This window comes from Ovis aries, chromosome 3 (assembly GCF_016772045.2).
Source record: "Ovis aries strain OAR_USU_Benz2616 breed Rambouillet chromosome 3, ARS-UI_Ramb_v3.0, whole genome shotgun sequence".
Classification (NCBI taxonomy): domain Eukaryota; kingdom Metazoa; phylum Chordata; class Mammalia; order Artiodactyla; family Bovidae; genus Ovis; species Ovis aries.
The window spans coordinates 111555469-111575552 of NC_056056.1; the positions used below are offsets into that span (position 1 = coordinate 111555469).

A 20084-nucleotide genomic window follows, 5' to 3' on the forward strand; every position below is an offset into this window, starting at 1 on the left:
CACATCTTTACATTTTTATAATATATAAATGGACTTCCCTGGTAGCTAAGATGGTGGAGTCTCCTTGCTACGCAGGAGACCCAGGTTTGATCCCTGGCTCGGGAAGGGCACCTGGAGAAGGAAATGGCAACTCATTCCAGTAAATATACTCGTAATACCATACAGTATTGTTTTGTGCAATTTTGATGAATATAAGTATTATACTGAACATATTTTACAACATGCTTTTTTTTCAATTTACATCCTCATCAACATTTTACCTATCAGATAGGTAAATACACCGCATAGTATTACATTGTATTGCAAACAATTTCTTCTGATATATAGATTTTCTTTTTATTTTTTTGTGGTATCTTTTGATAATAGACATTTAAAATTTCAATACAATCTAATTTATAACTCTCTTCCTTTATGATTTGCAATTTTTGTGTCTTACTTAAAGATTTTCTCTCCATGATTATAAAATATTCTCATTTCTTTTCCTCCTATAGGTCCAGGGTTTCAGGGTTTTATTTTTACATTTTTGTCTTAATTCAGCTTGAATTAATTTTTCTGTGTAGTATAAAGTGGGAATCAAATTGTATTATTTCCACATGGAAAACCATTTGTCCCAAGACTGTTGATTAAAACTATCCTTTCCTGTGGCTTTGCAATGCTTCCTCTGTCATAGATCAAGTTTCCATATATGGCCTTTCTAGTCTGTTTCACTGCTTTACTTAGCTATCTCTGTACTAATGCTGTGCTTGTTAAAAAAGTATAAATAACAATATGTAGTAGTGAGATTCTCTGCAGCGTAATCCTTTAAAAAAAAATTTGCCTGGGCTAGTCTTGTCTCTTTTTTGGTTAACTGAATGTTTAGAATCAGTTCTTTAGTTACACACACACACTGGGATTTTATTGTGATTAAAGTAAATTTAAAATTAATGGGTAGAACTGACATCTTTATATATTGAATGTTTAATCTATTAGCATTTTATAATCTTCCCATTTACTTAAGTCTCCTTTAAGATCTTTCCATAATATCTCATACACTTCTGCGTATTTTAAGAGGTATTCCGAAGTACCAGCAATTGTGTTCTTATTTTAAATGATATCTTTAAAAATCACATTTCCTGTATTGTAGATCATTAAGAATATAATTAACTTTAATATATTACTAATGTATGTAGCAAGCATTCAGGACACTCATATATTCTATTTGTAGATTCTTGTGGGATTTTTACATAATCAATAAGATAATCTCTGTATAGTTATAGTTTTGTTTCTTTCTTCCCAATTTAACCTTTTATTTCTCACCATGCCTGAGTGGACACTCAATATAATGTTGAATAGAGATATCACACACTGTTTTAAAATATACTCCAATTATCCAAATATAACACACACATGTACATACATATTTAAAGTTATAACTTATTTAGATCTAATTATGTGTTTACTATTTCTTTGCTCCCTGCTGCCACAATCTCACACTACAGATTCAGTTCCTTTCTCGCCAAAATGTATCTCTGAGTAATTCAGCAGTAATTTGGTGCACACACAGTACTTGCGTGTGTGAGTGCTAACAGCTACCCCCTAGCCTTCTTTAGAAATGTCTTTATTCTATTCTCATGCTTGGAGACATTCCCTGGGGTACAGAATGCTAGGTTTACATGTTTTAGCATTGTATGGATATTTTCAGTCTTTCTGCCTTTATTCTTGCTGAGAGCATTATGGCTATCAGTGTAATAATTGTTTCTCTGTAGGTAATCTGTGCTTTTCCTCTGGTGGTTTTTAAAATTTTTCCTTTGTCTTTGGAATTTTGTAGTTTCACTACAATGTATCTATATAGGAATTTTTTTCCTTTATTCTACTTAAGACCTGTGTGTTTTCAGTGTGTAAACTCATATTTTCATTAATATTGACTTCTTCATCTATCTTCTCCTTAAATATAATTTCTTCTTTTCTCTTTCTGGAGTTCCCGTTAGAGTTTTCTGGTTGTCATTCTATTCTCCATTTCTCTTACCTGCTCTTTGATACTTGGCATCTCTATGTGTCTCCATTCTTCCTTTTAAACCGTTTCCTTAGAAATGTCGTCCAATTCACTGTTTCCCTTTTTAGTTGTATTATTTTTATAAATTTTATTTAGTTCTTTTCATATTTGTCTTCTCTCTTTGCTTTTGGTTTCTAGTCTTTTATCTCTTAAATATCCATACATTAATTTATTTTACAGTCTTTTTAGATTGCTCTAATAGTTCAAATTGTTACAAAGTCTTAATCCTCCTAGTGTTCGTATCTACTACCTTTCCCTCATAACAAATGTCAGTCCGGTAGTTAGCAATTTTTTCCTACTGGGATTCATCTTCAGTTGGGAATTTTTGTCCCTGCCGGGAGTCCTAAGTATTCTGTGTTTTTGAACTGCTGCCACAAGCAGTTTTCTATTTGCTTCTACTGGTTACGCTAAAGTATTCTTTGGTCCAGAATCACATCATTGTTATTTTTCAACCTAAAGAATCCCACACAAAGGTAGTAATATATATATTTGGATCCCATGTCCGTGTCTGACACAGGCTTTTCAACTTTCCAATAGAGCTTTTTTTTCCCACTCAGCTTTAGGCCAAAACAAACTTTCCTGTCACCCATTTACCATCCTTTCGGATGTTCCATATACACGTCAAGGCATTTTCCGCTAGAGTATTGCAGTTCACAACAAAGGACTAAGCTTACTATTTGTCTTAATGAAACATCAGTCCTCACTGCCAGTCGGGATCCTCTGAGGTATCTGATCACAAGGCTTTCACATTAGCTGAGCGTTTTCTCTCCTGATGACTTAGAATTTCCCTGTGAAGGACCTAAGCTACTCCATTTTGTCCATAGAAAAACTCCATTTTGTAAGGTTCCAGGAAAAGAGCCTTTGAAAATCCAAGAGCCTTTGGAAATCCCCTGACCCCACCCCACCACCCTCGAGCCAATCAGACCCCAGACCAAAATTTCCTGACTTAACGTTCAGGAACTCGTGGTCTACCTAGGTAATGGGAACCAATCAGAACCCGTGGCCAGCCCAGGAAAATAAAAACCAATCAGAAACTAACACCTAACCCTTCCACAGAAGGTAACCAATTAGATATCTCCCAACCTGGAAACTCCTGTTTTTCAAATTTCTCGGGGGAGAATACCCTATATAAGCATTGTGACCCAGAACTCAGGGCTCCTCCCTATAGCCGCAGCGTCAGTATCGGTGGGAGCCCCAGCTCGAGCTTGGTAATAAAACTCTCTTGCTTTTGCATCAGATATTGGCTCCCTGGTGGTCACTGGGAGATTTCGCGACTTGGGCACACCACCTGTCAATTAAAAAATATCAGCTATTTATTCCTGTGTGTGTGCAGGTGCATCCTTAGGTTGTATTTCATTTTGTTTAGCACCTCCATTTTTAACGAGAGGTTTCCATACTAAGTCAGTCTGCTTTACTGACAGAAATTTTTAAAGATAGATAGAGAAACTCAAGTTACAAAGAAGATTCTGTTTTATGAAATTTTTTACATTTCTCCCAAGGGGTAGGACAACTTGTATACACGAACAGTCTCAACCATGTACTTCGTGACTGTTGAGACCTATAGATTCACCTCTAAATCCTGGTCCTCAGCTAAAAAAAAAAAAAAAAAAAAAAGCTCAAATAGTCTCTTTGTTATGTGTTAGAAAGATCATTTATATTATAATAATACAAGTATTGTTGTACATTATAATAGCTATTCATCTTTGGAAGATGTTTGAAACAAAAGTCTAAGGTCATTGGAAGTAAAATAAGTAAACCAATAAGGAGTGCTTCCAACATGTCATTATTTTGGGGAGAATAAATAGTTTTGGTTGACTATCATTTATAAATAAGAACCAGACAAGATCTTCTCCTTCTTTCATTAACAAAGTATCTATCTCATTAAAACAAAAGTAATGAATGCTTTTTAAAAAAAATCTGATTTCCACAATGATTTTGTGGAAAACTTCATCAGAATATCGTGTTTAAGGTATTACACTTTTGAAGGCTGATGAGTGAGGGATTAGAACACTTCAATACCATTTAGCCTAGAGTATGAAGTGGGGGATGGTAGAAAAGAGAGGCTGGGATGTGGAGAATAACCTTGAATTCCATGTGAAAAACTCCACATTTTATCCTAGAGGTGGTGGAAAGCCATTGAAAAATTTTAGTGAGGGTAGCGATGTGGTTGAATTTCATTTTAGGTAGATGATAAATGTGAGCAGTCCGATCTAAGAATAAGGAGTCCAGTTAAGAGACTATTGTAACATTTTAGGCAAAAATGTTCCCAGCCCAGATAAAGGGCTGTAGCAGTGAAGATAAAGGTGGAGAGAACAGAACTGATAAATATTTAAGAAGTAGAACTATCAGAACTTGAAGACTGATTAGGTATAATCAAGAATGTGAGGGGGAAAAAGAATTCTCAAGCAATCCACAGACTTTTGGCTACAGTGATGTAATGGGTAGTGGTGTGATTAACCAATATTTGAAAATATAAAAAGAAGCAGATGTGGGGAAACGAATGACCATTAAGTACTTAGTAGACTCACTAGCTTTTCCTTAGTGCGTAGGGAGAAGGCAGGGCTAGACAATATGCGTTTTGCATCATTAATACATTAACCATTAATATGTTAAAACAACAAAGAAACTGAGGGTATCTGAAAGGAGCGTGCAGAGTAGAAACGACTTGGGAACTAGACCCTGGAAAACATCAGTATTTGAGATCAAATGGGTGATGAGGTGAAAGGGAACTGTCAAGGGTATGGAAAGAAGGTCCTAGAGGCCAAAAACACAGAATTCCAGACTGTGTGTGTGTGTGGGGGGGTACCCGTACTTCTAATGCAAGTCCCATTTAGGTACTTCTAACATACATCTATTCACTATCCTCACTCTAAGAGCTCCTGATGGACAGCAGCGACTCTTTGTCTGGAAATGCAAATATTAAAAGTGAACAACTAAAACCGTGAAATTCTTGGAAACTAGAAAAGAATGAGAGTCTCATTGTGCAACTCATTTTCTTATCACCCAGCAGGAAACTACCATTATTATTCATAGTTATTGTTAACAGAATTAAAAAGCTGCGCTTGAAGGGAAAGACATCCCTTTATCGCTACAGTAACTAAACATTCCTGCTATTACACAAATTGAAAACCAGTGAGCAAATCTTTTTTTTTTCAAATTTTAATTTAAAATATTTATAGCAAGTAGAAGGGCTTCTCAGACAACTCAGTGGGTAAAGAATCCACCTGCAATGCAGGAGATGTAAGAGACGGGGTTCCATCCCCGGGTGGGTTAAATCCTCGGAGAAGGAAATGGCAACTCACTCCAATATTCTTACCTGGAGAATCCCATGGACAGAAGAGCCTGGTGGGATACAGTCCATAGGAGTTGCAAAGGGTTGGACACGATTGCATACCAAGTGGAAAACCAGCTGCTAGTTCCTCTTACCACTCGTGAAGAGTGTTTTACAGCCGGCCATAATTCTCTTACTTCAATCAGCTTAACCAATAATAACTATTAATTAGGCAAAGGACATTTTATTATCATCCATGCAGTGGTAAAGAACCCTTTAACTGAATAGTTTTCAGAAGAATAACACTTTGAGGAATCATTGTCTTAAGGACTTTTGTTTCTCTGAAAGTAAAAGTCTCTCAATGTTGTCTGATTCTTTGTGACCCCATGGAAATTCCGCTTACAGTCCATGGAATTCTCTAGGCCAGAATAGTGGAGTTGGTAGCCTTTCTTTTCTCCAGGGGATCTTCTCAACCCAGGGATCGAACCCAGGTCTCCCACATTGCAGGCGGATTCTTTACCAGCTGAGCCACCAGGGAAGATTTAAATAGGTAAAAAGTTCCTTTGATCTCAAAAATGTCCCCGGTTGTCCTAAGGCTCAGATATTTCCACAGATTTCCTCATCGATTCATTTAAAACAGTAAGAAATCTTAAACTACATTAAACAAAAGCATAGCAGGAAAGGGGATCGGGAGGAGATGAAGTATGTATGAATTGAACTGTTAGTTGCTGAGTTGTGTCCGACTCTGCAATTCCACGGACTGTAGCTCACCAGGCTCCTCTATCCACAGAATTCTCCAGGCAGGAATACTGGAGTGGGATGCCAGTCCCTTCTCCAGGGGATCTTCCCGACTCAGGGATCAAGCCTGGGTCTCCTACATTTCAGGCAGTTTATTTACCATCCGAGTCACCGGGGAAGAATGTATACAAGAATGAATTTGGTGCAATATTTGTGGTGTTTCTTAGGACCACGTTCCTAGAGATATTAGCAATCTTGTTCATGAATGCAAACACCACTGAGTCAGGGCCTAATCACAGCTTCTAGCTTATTCACTCATTTGTTTTGTTTGTGAAGTTGCCAGGGTTTCTCTGCCTTGTAAGACATTCTATTCTAGTTAGTGGGAAACAGAAAAGACAGACAAGAATTCAATGAAATGAACAGAAATTGCTTAACCCAATGACACACATTACGAGAAGGAATTTAGCAGATCTAAGACATCAGTTAAGAGAGGAAACTGATGACTCAGTAGCAGGGACCTATAGTGGGCCTGCTGCTCAGAGCTTGCTGGGTGAGGGCACCACTCCCTGGTATTAGCCCAGATCTGGTTAGTATGACTTAATAATGGGAAGAAAAAAGGTTTGTTTCAAGAAAAATACACATAAAAAGCAGATCCTAACAGAGCTCATGGTCCTGCTGTCAGGGGAGACAAGAAGAAAAAGCTAAATTGAAACTCTGTTCTCATAAATAGATCAAAGGTACCCATAAATGGGACACACAGGTGATTTTCAATGTGTTGAGGATTCCTTTGATATACTAATTCTGAAAATATGCCCAACTTCCACTTATTAGAAACCATTATTCGTGGAATTCAACTAGATACCAGAGGTCAACTTAATCCCTTGTTGTATTTTCCAAATGTCTTACAAATTAAACTTCTTTTCTTCCTTGAAGCACTGAATTCTAAAAAGAACATCACCCAAAATGAATAAGCCATTTTTTTCTGACTTACATGTTCCTTTTAGTTAAAACAGAAAACAGTGAAGGATATTTTAAGATAGCTTGCTTTCCCTGCATATTTAAGTATGACGCTTCTTATGTGTGAGCAACCTCCTTTTGCCCTAAAGGAGGTAGACTCTGAAGATGCGGAGGAGGATGGAAGGGAGCAAGCCAGAAACAGGAGACTGAGAGCTGAGCCACCTGAGCCAGAAGCACAGACTTCTTACAGATGCCGTTTGGCTTTTTCACAAAGACCCTGCTCAAGCTTTGAGGTGGTCAGCTACAAAAAATCTGATTAAATTTGTAGCCAAGAGTCTTTCTTTTTACCAGTTTTTATTTTAAGGGAGGGGAAAGAGACTTGCTTCATCTTTTACTTACCAGGAAAACGAAGGACTCTAGATGACTTTAAAGGATTCTTCCTCTTCTCTGATTTTCTTCTAAAATATTGAGCCCTTCCACTTGACTGCCTGTTCTAAATTTACATGGCAGGCACGGAAATAACCAGTCAGTCACTAAGCCAAATTTGTTTCTAAATGGGCCAGAAACTTCATTTTAAAATAGATGAAAATTGGAAGGAAATAGGAGTGAAGTCAATGCAATTTACAAGGAAGGGCTTCTGATTTTTTTTTTTTTTAAGATGAAAGTGGTAAAAAAAAAAATTAAGGGGAGTGAGGCAGAGGGAGAACTTGTAATAATGGGACGCAATGGATGTCCATGGGATGTGACGGTGGAATAATGAAAGTTATTTCATTTATATGCTAAGAGTAACTGACTTGTTTGAAGCAATCTGACTATTTTTGGTGTCAAGCCAAAAATACAAATTTGGGAGAGCTTTGAGAGGGCAACTTAACAAGCAGATTTCTTGTTAAGAATTCATTTTTTTCTATTACAGTTCGCTGGCCCTCCCCATTGAGACTATCTACCAGCTGCTGTGTAATCCTCATGTTGATAAAAGAAGATGCTCATGATTTGCTGATCCAATCAGGAGAGAACAATAAAAGTCTGTAAGCACAAGTGGTTATCCCTGCTCTAATTCCATAAACCTCTGGGGGATTATCGATTAAAGATGCCCTCTCAATCTGCTATGAAAAAAATATATGTGCTGGAAGTCAGTTGAATTTTGATTATATTGAATGCCCTGTTTCTTACACTCTCTTTCACAAACTGATTTTCAATCTTGGATAAACTTTTATAAATGTGACACGCATCTCGAGTCGTGAAGCAAGCTGTGTAAGCAAACAGTGGCATATGTAGCAACGAGGGATATGACTGAATCATAACACTGTACGTCTCCTGTTAGCACATTAGGGTTACACGACATGAAAGATCTGGCTTGTTTTTTTTCCCTGTCTCTTTATATATTTATTTTCCTTTAAACTAACTTGGACCTGTGTGACTTCTGTCTGCTTAGCTGTATCACATTCATTCTTTCACTCCATTGTTTCAGAAAATGTAAGCCATACTTTAAAAAGAGTACCCTAGCACTTCAAGGATTGTTTTAAAGGTTTAGTAGAGAGAAAGAGGAGGGTCAAAGTATTCAGTTAGGAAAAAAATTGTAAATAATTCCTGCTTTCCTTTGTTACTTCTGACTTTTCATTCTGGCTTTCTTCGGATTGTGGGTGAGAAGACTGATGACAAGGGGGAAAAGAACCCCAGTAGTCTAAATTAAACAGTACCTGTGGAGCCTGAAAAGTAAGTCAGCTAGACAGAAAGTCAACTGAATAGCTATAACATTACGAATTGATTTATTAGTCTTGGTCTTAGATCAGTTTTTCATGTAATTTATTCTTTCTGAACCTTATATAAGCAGAGAGTATCTTTCACTAGTGGGAAAAATTGATGATTGATGTTCTTTCGTGACATATTTAGTGATTTTTATGTTATTTTAATCTATTTAATAACCAGAAGTTCATTGTTTTATATTAAATAAAATCTAAAATTTCTGGAATATTGAATTCCCAAACTGCAATTTTCCTCTCAAATCTATGAAAAGGTAAAGGAAAGAAAAAGATAGTTAGGGAGGAAAAAACAAGCTGAGTGTCACATGCAGATCTCAGCGTTTACTAAGTGCACGCTGTCTGCCTGGCATAGTGCTAAGCTCTGGGTGATGAGGAGAGAGTTACAGAAAATCGAACTATCAAGAAGTTGACTCTCTAGGTGATGAGATAAATATATTCATACTGATAGGCCAAAACATCAAGGCACTAATGAGAGGTGTTGTTATTAAGGACTTTAGGAATTGAAAGGTTGGGGAAATCAAGAGTTAATCTTGGTGGTATGAGAAGATCACCAAGAAGTATTGAGAAAAGAATGAACAATTGTGACTGAAAGATGATCATTATCTTCCTCTCTGCAAAAGTGGAAAGGATGACATTTTGGGTGAAGAAAAGTTAAAATCAAGAGCAGGGCTGGCAGATAACTAATGAGAGCTGTGTATAGCTCAGGGGACTCTCCTCAGTGCTCTGTGGTGACCTAAACTGGGAGGAAATCCAAGCAAAGAGGGGATACATGTATACATACAGTTGATCCACTTTGCTGTACAGGAGAAACTAACAACGCTGTTAAGCAGTTATACACCAATAAAATTAATTTTTTAAAAAAGAATATGGCTGAATCAAAAAGTTATAAGGATCAGGCTTGGCTGGAGTGGAGCACTTGGGCTAGACCCCCAGAGTAGGTAAGAAACAAGAGAGTAGAGAGGGATTTTGGAAGACTCTGAAGGTCAGGTAAAGAAAGGGAACCGGGAGAACAGAGTCTGAAACTTGTTTTTGTAGGTGGTGGGCAGTTGCCAAGGTGAAAAAAGGCTTCTGGAGACATTAGATTACTAAATTGGGAGACATGTTGTTTAATTCAGACAAAATTAAGTGAGTTACTCCAAAGAAATTTGGTCTTCTGGTTTTCCTCCCTTGCATATGCTGAGGCTCTTTTAATACTCAGTTGATCTAAATTCATTTAGTCAATAAACACTAATTAGATTCCACAGTAAATTAACATGTGTTGAAGAGTCTACTGTATGTCCGGATCCTTCATATAGTCCTCCCAACACCCTGTGGCACGCTAGCAGTGCACACCCACGTTGTGCTGGCCTTCCAGATGCTTAATGATTGCTGCCCAAGGTCTCAGAAACGGAAGGGATGAGCAGTGCTTGGCCCCAAGTCTTCCAAATGAAAATCTCATTCTCCTTCCTCTTTTTACACTCCATTTCTAGCCTGTGCCAGGCACTGAGCTGGGTAATTTTTCATTTTAAAAAACAAAGCAGCATCGACACAGTATTTTTATTTAGAAACTTCTCTCTGTACATGAAGACAAATAGCAGTAACTGTAGGATTTTTAGTAATTCCTCCAAATCAAGAATAGGTAAAATTTCAGATACTTAAACAAATAACCAGAAGAAATCAGAAGGTTTGATAAATTCACATCCACTTAAAAGCTTATTAAATGTTTTAGAGACATTGTGTTTTCACTAAAAATGGAAATTCTGTTGTTTGGCACATTTTTTTCACTTCATAAAAGAACTCTACTAGGGTATGCAATATGTCTGACTAATTTTTGTTTCCTGACTCATTCCGAAGAGTTGGATTCTACAAAGCATAAAAATGTTATCAGAATTACTTTTATATACACTCAGATAAAATTAATCCAATTTTTTCAAACATAGAAGGAATATGTAAAATTATGGTAAGTATTTAGTGATTGGCTCTGGGAAAAACAATTATAGGATTTGCCTGTTTTTGTAGGGCAATGGCTTACAGCAGCCACTAGAGGGATCTCTGTTTTCAAGCCACTAGAGAGACATCATTGAACACAAGCTGGGAAGCCTGCACTGACAGGCACCATTGTTCAGAGTGTCTACTACACAGATGAGACAGACGTCAATAGCCTCAGGAGTACAGGTAACAGTAAAATTCAGTGAAACAATCATGAAGTATTGAATTTTGAGTATCAAGTTGAAACTTTGAGTATCCAACTTTTACATGTAATTTACTTAATCATATGTTCCTTTTCATCCGGTGGCTCAGATGGTGAAGTATCTGCCTGCAATGTAGGAGACCCAGGTTCGACCCTGGGTCAGGAAGATCCCCTGAAGACCCACTCCAGTATTCTTGCCTGGAGAATTCACAGAGGAGCCTGACAGGCCACAGTCCATGGGGTCGCAAAGAGTGAGACCCGACTGAGCAACTGCCACTTTCCTTTTCATCTATTTTTTAATTATTGGCAGTGTTTAAAAATCAGATCTTAAAATCCCTAAAAATTTAACAGTTGATTCTTGCAAGCCAGTACAAGCTGGCTTCAGCACACCACTGGGAGACCAGGAAAAAGGAAACCGGCATCAAAACACCCAAGAATATTTAGATAAAGACAAAAACTCCATGACTGTATGTGAGTCATGTGTATGGTGGGTCAATGAGACATCCATTAGTACTTACTGGGAACTTACTAAATAGCAGGCAGCTCTTCATGTATAGTTTCTTCTTTAGTCACAACCATCTTATAAAGTTGTGTTTCTATCCTTACTTTTTGACAGATGGGAAACAGGCATGGAGAATGTTTTGACTCAAATGCCCCTGCTCTTAAAAATGTATGCCTGATGCCCCAGTGAAAGATCTCACACCCTTCAAAGGTTTTCAACCAGGCTTTCAACCCTGAAAGCCACTCAGAGCTCTGACTTAAAAGGGCAGTGGATTTGCTCCTCCATCAGGAACGTCTCCGGAGAAGGCAGTGGCACCCCACTCCAGTACTCTTGCCTGGAAAATCCCATGGACGGAGGAGCCTGGTGGGCTGCAGTCCATGGGGTCGCACAGAGTCGGACACGACTGAGCGACTTCTCTTTCACTTTTCACTTTCATGCATTGGAGAAGGAAATGGCAACCCATTCCAGTGTTCTTGCCTGGAGAATCCCAGGGACGGGGGAGCCTGGTGGGCTGCCGTCTATGGGGTCGCACAGAGTCGGACACGACTGAAGCGACTTAGCAGCAGCAGGAAAGTCTCAATAAGCAAACATCATGTGCAGGCTTCCCTGGTGGCTCAGTCAGTAAAGAATCCACCTGCAATGCAGGAGACCTGGGTTCGATCCCCAGGTCAGGAAGATTCCCCTGGAGGAGGGCATGGCAACCCACTCCAGTATTCTTGCCTGGAAAATCCCACGGACAGAGGAGCCTGGTGAACTACAGTCCATAGGGTCCCAGAGAGTTGGACAGACTTAGCAACTAGACCAATTACACCATGTGCAGCAAGCTGATTACAAAGCTGGAACAAAGTTTGCTCTGACCCTCTTCCACCTAAATTCTGGGGGTGCACACACTGCTCATATCACTACATTGTTTACTTTCTGCATGCTTCTATTCCCCTGAGATTTTCTTTCCTTTTAAATTTTTGCCCAGGCCCAGCAGCATGTGGGATCCTAGTTCCCCAACCAAGAATAGAACCCAAGCCCCTTACATTGAAAGTGTGGAGTCTTAACCACTGGATCCCCAGGGGATCCCCATGCGGGATTTTCAATTTCCAAAGAATTAAATACATCTTAGTAAGGCTAGATGCTTTTATTTTTTTCCATTTCCTAGATTTCCAACCATTATTCTGGGAACAGAGTTTTTGTCTTCCTGTCAGGGTGATTAATTAGATTTAATTTCATGCTGTCTTCTCTGCCGTCCTATCCTGGCCCCTGGTGACTGATAACTCATCTACAAAGTCCAAACAAATGGTCACAGTATCTACTTTTTATTTTTGGAAGTTTTCCCCAGCCAAAACGCAGAGAACCTCTTCACAGGCAGCAGTTTAGAAATTCCTGGCCAGGATTCCTGCTCTTAACAGCCGCCCTTGATATGGCTAGATGGCTCGTTGACTGATACCCTAGGTGGCATCGTGCCAGCTCAAGAGTTGTCAGGCTATTTGAATCAAGAAGCAGCACAGGGAGGTGATAAATATAGATGGGCAGCCTCCAAAACAGCTCGGCCAGGCGCCGTATCTTCTTCAGGAAGTCCCTCCGTGCCAGCGCTGAAGCATCAACACCACGTGTCTTTCTCTCCACTTGACGTCTGTGGACACTCAGAGTGTGAGACAAAAGGAGGAAGAAGATGAGAGTGGAGGCGAGACGAGAGTCTGTGGGTAAAGCGAGCAAGTCTGAGACGGGTGAACGGCAGCAGGGGGCCAGGAGCTCCCCCACCGCCCGCCCGCCCGGCTTTTCCAGTGAGAGGCCTGAGCCGGACACGAGGCGGCTGGTCTCACGGTGGGAGCTTAGCACGCCTGAAGGAAGGGGTCGGGAGTGAGCAGGTCACACCTCTGTTCTAGCCTTGCCGCAGGCCCCTCCGCACACCCCGACTCAGCCAGAAGGGCCCAGGATGCTGACACGCCACACGGCCCCCAGGGGAAGCCTTAGGACAGGAAATAGCCCGGCCCGGGAGCTAAATCCTGTTAGGAGCCCAGATCACTGGCCTCTCGCGGGGGCGAGGAATTACGGCTGTTCAGACAATTCCAGACATTCAGACGAGCTTGACATAGCTTTAATAAATTCATCAGGGAGATGAAGATGTCTAGCAGCCTAAATATGTGTGTGAGTTTGGGAGAACTTGGGATTCGAGATCTATGGGACTGAAACTCTGCCCTGTAGCTTATTTAAGGCTCAAGAAGGTTAACAACTGGTCCAGTATTGTTTTACAGATAATCCTCAATTTCCTCATCTGAAAACTGAGAATAACATTAAAATACACCCTGCCACGCTGCTGTGAGGCTCAAATGAGATGACTCACGCAAAGCACTTTTTGAATGGCAAAGTCCATACGAATGTACCACTGGGGGAAGTTTTGGGAGCAGTTGTAAATGGCTTACAACACTGACCTCCATTATCAGTTGTTTTTAGAAATCTTATAAAACACACTTTGGGTCGTGACTCTAGTATTAGTACTATAATTGTTTCTAAATTGGTAGCATTTTAAAAGCCATCTGGGGACCCTATATCTTCAGACTAACGAAGAAGTCATTGTGCTTTCTAAAAAGTCACTCACTGAGTTACCTTCAGAACCTATATACAACTCAAAAAGTTAGTCTCAACAATAACTGCTTATTTATGACCCCATATAGTGTTTGCTCTGTTTACCTAATATGCTTAGGCTCAGATATGAAGTCAAGTTCATCCTAAGGAAGATACTTACATTATGCTTCATAGAAACAATGTCATATAACTCTGGAATTTGAATCTTCTTGGTTTTTTAGGTTAGGCAGGGTGCATGTTTATAGACCTTCCTGTTTGTAAAGAAATTGAGGGCCAGAGAGATGGAGTTCTGATACAAAATTTGGTTCTATCTCAAAGTGATCTCTTATTCTAGGGAGAAATTTTCCCTTATTCTTCCCCCCCCCCCTCCTCCCATTCTTTAGGTTTGTTCCTACTGAAGTCCTTCAATCATTGAGTTAGTGACATAGTTGCAAAAAATAATTTGAACAACAGTAGCACTATCGGAATATATTATAACACCATCCCTCAGAGTAGCCATATTGAATTACTAACATTTCACAAGTGTGTACTGATATACTCATTTAAAAATCAGTCTGTTGGATTTTAAAAATCTCTTTAATGTATTTATTTAGACTTATTTAATTTAAACATAGATTAACCTTGTGACGGTGGCTCAGACGGTAAAGCGTCTGCCTGCAATTCAGGAGACCTGGGTTCGATTCCTGGATTGGGAAGATCCCCTGGAGAAGGAAATGGCAATCCACTCCAGCACTCTTGCCTGGAAAATCCCATGGACGGAGGAGCCTGACAGGCTACAGTCCATGGCGTTGCAGAGACGGACACAACTGAGCAACTTCACTTTCACTTTCACTAATCTATGAATTATCTATTTCTAAATCATTTTTACTCAGAATGTTTAAGGGTCTCAAAGTATTCATTGATGCTTAGGCAATTCAGTATCGAATCATGGGAAAACACAATAAATCCAGATTGGCTTTTTAGAAAACAAAAACAATACAGTGGTTTTTAAAAAAAATGCAGCTGTATGTATATGGCATTCTGAGTGTGAGATAATTTTCAGAATTTGAACTTATTTTCCAATGTTGAAAATTCACTCTAGATTGATAATTTCTATTTCTTCTTGACATGTCAACATGAATTCCTACCAACTCAATGTTACCTCCTCTGGGAAGCCCTCATTCTCTCCTCCAGCCGCTATAAATGGATTCTTTCTGTGTGTTTTGATAGCGTTTCCAGTTTGTGGCTGTTTTAACATTGGCATGTCACCCTCATTGTTCTGTGTCAAACTGCAGTTTACTGGGAGCTTATGAAGAGCGGGTATCCTTATCCGTTCCTCTCTCCCAACACCTAGCATGACGCCTGGTACATAGTAAAGTGTAGAGTTCAATAAGGTTTTCATGAATTAATGAATACAGAAAATTTAAACTATAAGACAGTGTAAATAAACAAAAGAGTTTCACTGTTAACACAGAAGGAGCCTGGTCAACGCTTGTCTATTTACCACCGTCTCCTTATGTCTCAGGAGAGGGTCAGGCTGTCTGATTCTGAGTATTCTGAAGAGCATGCAGTCATAGATGCTGGAGGACCCAGGCTGCGGACACTGCCCGGAGAATTACGTGAATTATTTTTAGGACTTCTGTTTAGCTGAATGCATTCCTTTGCAGGGAATTTAAAGTGCTTCATTCAGCTGTCCTTTAATTGTCAGCTGGGGAGGCACAGAATTATCACCTCATTTCATGAATGAGGAGGCTGGAGAAGCTTGACTCGTTCAAGGCCACTCAGGTGGCTTTTGGGAGGGAGATCAGAAAATGTTTCTCTTATTCTTGATGTTTCTGTTGTGTGGCAGCGCCATTCGCTTTAGCAGGGGAGTAGCCGAAGCTCGGTTGCCGCCGAAGAACTTCAACATTCACGCGGATGCTGAGCTAGGCGGTGAGCAGTTCAAAGCTGCCCCAGCCAGGAATATGCTGTGTTAGGTTTGTTTTCCCTGACATGCAGGATCTGGAGGTGTTTCTGTAAGTTCTTTTTTCAGAACCAGCTATGGAATTTGTAGGGACTGCCCCAAAATAAAAAGGGGCTCCTTGCTCAGAAATTTTTAAGAATTTCAAGAAGAATTCTGTAGAGCCTTTAGCCCTTCTGAGGCTGCACACTCATGAAAATTGCCATATCTGAATCTGGGATTGACATGTACACACGACGGTATTTAGAATGGATAACCAAGATGTCGCTGGTGGCGCAGTGGGTAAGAATCCCCCTGCCAAAGTAGGGCGCATGGGTTCAACCCTGGTTTGGGAAGATTCCACATGCCACGAAGCAACTAAGCCTGTGAGCCACAGCTCCAGAGCCAGCGCTGTGGGCCTCGTGAGCCGGAGCCAGCGCTGTGGGCCCGTGAGCCGCAGCCCCGGAGCCTAAGTGTCGCAGCTACTGAAGCCAGGTGCCTGGAGCCCGCGCTCTGCGGCAAGAGAAGCTGCCACAATGAGAAGCCCGCGCTGCAACGGAGAGGCACCCCCACTCACTGCAACTGCAGAAAACCTGTGCAGCAGCAAAGACCCAGCGGGCACCTAAAAAATGGATCAAATGGATAACGAACAAGGACCTACTCTATAGCACAGGGAATTCTGTGCAATGTTATGTGGCAGCCTGTATGGGAGGTGAATCTAGGGGAGAAGGGATACTTGTATATCTGTGATTGAACCTCTCTGCCGTCCACCTGAAACTATCACAATATTGTTAATCGACTGTACACCAATATAAAACACAGGGGTTAAACAAATTACCCTACCTTTGCTCTCCTTAGTTCAGTTCAGTCGCTCAGTTGTGTCCAACTCTTTGCGACTCTGTGGATTGCAGCACACCAGGGCTCCCTGTCCATCACCAACTCCCAGAGCTTGCTCAAACTCATGTCCATTGAGTCGATGATGCCATCTAACCATTTCATCCTCTGTCCTCCCCTTCTGCCTTCAGTCTTTCCCAGCATCAGGGTTTCTTCCAATGAGTCAGCTCTTCGCATCAGGTGGTCCCTATTTTCTTCCAAATCCTCAAAAAGTTTCTACCTTTATGCTGCTCCTAACGTCTATCTTCTCAACCTTTTTTTGGTAAGACCCAATTCAGAGTGCCCTCTATGTCTACATGGGGATGAAATCTGTAAAATAAAACTCTGCTGAGGCCATTATCTTGTCTAAAATCTTCCAACAATTTCTTGCCTTCTCCTGGAATAAATTTAACTTCCTGGCTTCCCTTTCAGATCTCTGTCACTGCATGAGAACCACCCCAAAACTCAGTGCTTTAAAGTAATAGCCACACACTTTCCCATAACACTGGGTCTCCCGGTGGCATCTGCAAGGCTCACTCACGTGTTCTGTGTTTGTTGGGTGGCAGATCAGCTAAGAACTGGCAGGCCCCGGATGGCAGTTGCCTGGGGATGCCAGCCAGCGTGTCTCCCTTCTCCTCTTCACAGACTCTACAGTGAGACGAGGTTGGGTGGGAAATGCTCTAGAGGCAGCTGGATTCCAAGAGAGTCAAAGTCAAAGATGGAAATGCTTCCTGGGGCCTCAGTCCATCACCCAGTAGGCCATTCTACACCCTATGGGTCGACATAAGTCACTAGACCAGCCCAGATTTGAGAGGTTGGAGAAAGAGTTCTCTCCTCCTGGCAGAACAGCAGCAGCCTCAGCAGCACGTGCCTAGAAGGGTATGAGGAATTTGCGGACAGACAGTAGACCCCCTACACACGAAACTTGAGTTGTGAACTTTCAAAGATGCAAATGTGACCCTGGATGCCCACTGTTGTGTTGTACTATTGTAAGATTAAGAATGCTGTCTTTATTTTTCATGTGCATATTACTTGTGTGAAACCTATTTTATTATAAAGCCTTTATAGAACAGTACTGTGTAGCCAGCTGTGTAAGTTGGGTACCCAGGGTAACTTTGTTGGCATTATGAATAAATTGGGCTTAAGAACGTGCCCTCCGAACTTGCTCATATATAGAGGACTTGCTGTATTTTGCAACTGACTGTACCTTGCCACGTGTCCTCCCTGACCTACACTTGCTGACCTCTCCTTTCTTGGCTCCATTACTCTCCGGAAACGACGCTCTAGACTTGGTCACATATTGGTGATGATAAGCAGTACCCAGATACAGTCCTTGAGTACTTTATCTCAACCACTGTGGCCAAAGCTGTGCAAATGTCATTGCATATTTCATCCTCCAGATTCCCTGTCACGAAGGTATTTTTATTCCCATTTTAGGGTCAGTGAAATTGAGACATTCAGGAGCTTAACAGGTCTCACAAGGAAGAACCTGAGTTGGGATTCAAACTGAGATGTGCTTGATTCCCACATCCATCAAGTTTTCACTCTGCCACGCCATGACACTAAAATGCTTGCCTTATTTTTTGTGTGCTCACGTGCCTATGTGACCCTCACAGGCCTTTCCCTGAGGCAGAAAAAGCCTCTGTCACTCCTCTCTCCTCTTCCTTTTCCTTCTGTCTCCCTCTCCACTCACCATGGAAAAGCACACACGTGACACTTCACAGCAGCTCTTGTTTCCCCAGGCAAAGTTAGGTGGCCCACTTCAGGATCCAATAGGTTTTATTGGAGTAACCCCTTTGCTTACTTTTCCCTTCTTCTTGACCATCTGCTCTTATCTTATTTATTTTTGCATCCCTCTGACCTCTTATAACCATTGGTTGATAAGTGATTGTTGAATGGAATTTTCAAAAGCATGCTAACTTTACATACTATTATATTTAAAATAAATAAACTGTTATATAAGGACCTACTGAATAGCACAGGGAACTATAGTCAATATCTTGTGATATCCTCTAATGGAAAAAATCTGAATAAATACTTCTCTGTCTGAATTGTTCTGCTGTACACCCGAAACTAACACAATATTGCAAACCAACTCTGCTTCATTTTTCCAGAATGCACAGCGAGCAGACTAGAAGGAAATGTAATAGAGTGAATATATGAAGGGGGGTTGAGGCATTAGGTCATTTTATTTTCTGTGTCTATTCTTCCAATTTTCTATGATGAACATGTATTGCTTTTACAATGGCTAAAGTAAATTTGATAAAGAGAAGAAAACATGCTAACTTTGTCAATTAAGATGATATTCAGACATATTAATAATTTCCATTGAAAGACGCAATCAAATGAGTCAAAGGGTCAAAGCATAGTTCATGCAGCGTTTCAGGAAGCCTTAAGTGCCAGTCTCACCAGGCCGTTCATTCATCCAGTTATTGGCTTATTCAGGTTCTTGTGCACAGGACATTGCGTACTTTGACAAGACATGCCTGCGTTTAGTTACTTATTAAGAAAACTACCAAATACAGAAATTAACCAGTCTTATGTTTAAATGTCACTCGACTCCATTATCTACACTACAGGTTAGCTGGCTTGGCACCTTTCTTGATTGCCTTCACCGTCAAGGCTGTGAATACTATATGCTTACTGTATACAAATTCACAATGACATATGCGCAACCCTGGCTACAGAGAGAAAGTACTCAAGGACAGAGTCTGGGTACTGGCTATCACACTACTATGTGACCAAGTCTAGAGCGTCGTTTCACATAATAGGCCTCACAACTGACTCACTGGACGACAATCAATACCCACTGCAGATATGGGTAGCCGTGTAACACAGCTCTGTTCACTGACACATAATCTGAAGTCTGCTAGTACAGTTTTGTGAAAAGTTTCTTCTTTAAATAAATCTTAGACACAGCTGGCTTCATACCCATCTCCCTTCTTGCTGCTGTGAGTAGAGACTTAATGGCAGGCGCTCCAGCAACCATCCTGAAACCATGAGAAATGCGCAGCATGCTAAGCCTGGGAGAGCATTAAGAGCGAGACAGCCTAAATCCTCCCTGATGCGTTTGAGCTACTGCATAAGCCTCCAGGCAATCTATATCCAGCCTCTTGCAAAGTACAAAAGAAAACACTGTTTAAACCATTTTTGGTCAATTTTTCTTACTTGTAGCCAAATGCATCCCTGTATAATACAAATAAGAGTTTGACAATACAGTGTGGAAATGGCCTAAAAGGAGAAGTGCTAACTGTAGTTAAAGAACAGCAACAACATTATCGCAACA

At 40.5% G+C, this 20084-nt stretch overlaps 1 long non-coding RNA gene across 2 annotated transcripts in view; it reads left to right on the top strand.

The window, feature by feature from the left end:
• LOC105611140 (uncharacterized) overlaps nucleotides 1–13082 on the top strand; it is a 33804-nt gene extending 20722 nt beyond the window's left edge. For both annotated transcript variants that reach the window (XR_003588764.3, XR_006059257.2), the window contains exon 4: nucleotides 7912–13082. This is a non-coding gene — a long non-coding RNA (uncharacterized LOC105611140). The remainder of the gene's footprint in view (nucleotides 1–7911) is intronic.
• Nucleotides 13083–20084: the final 7002 nt, after the last annotated feature.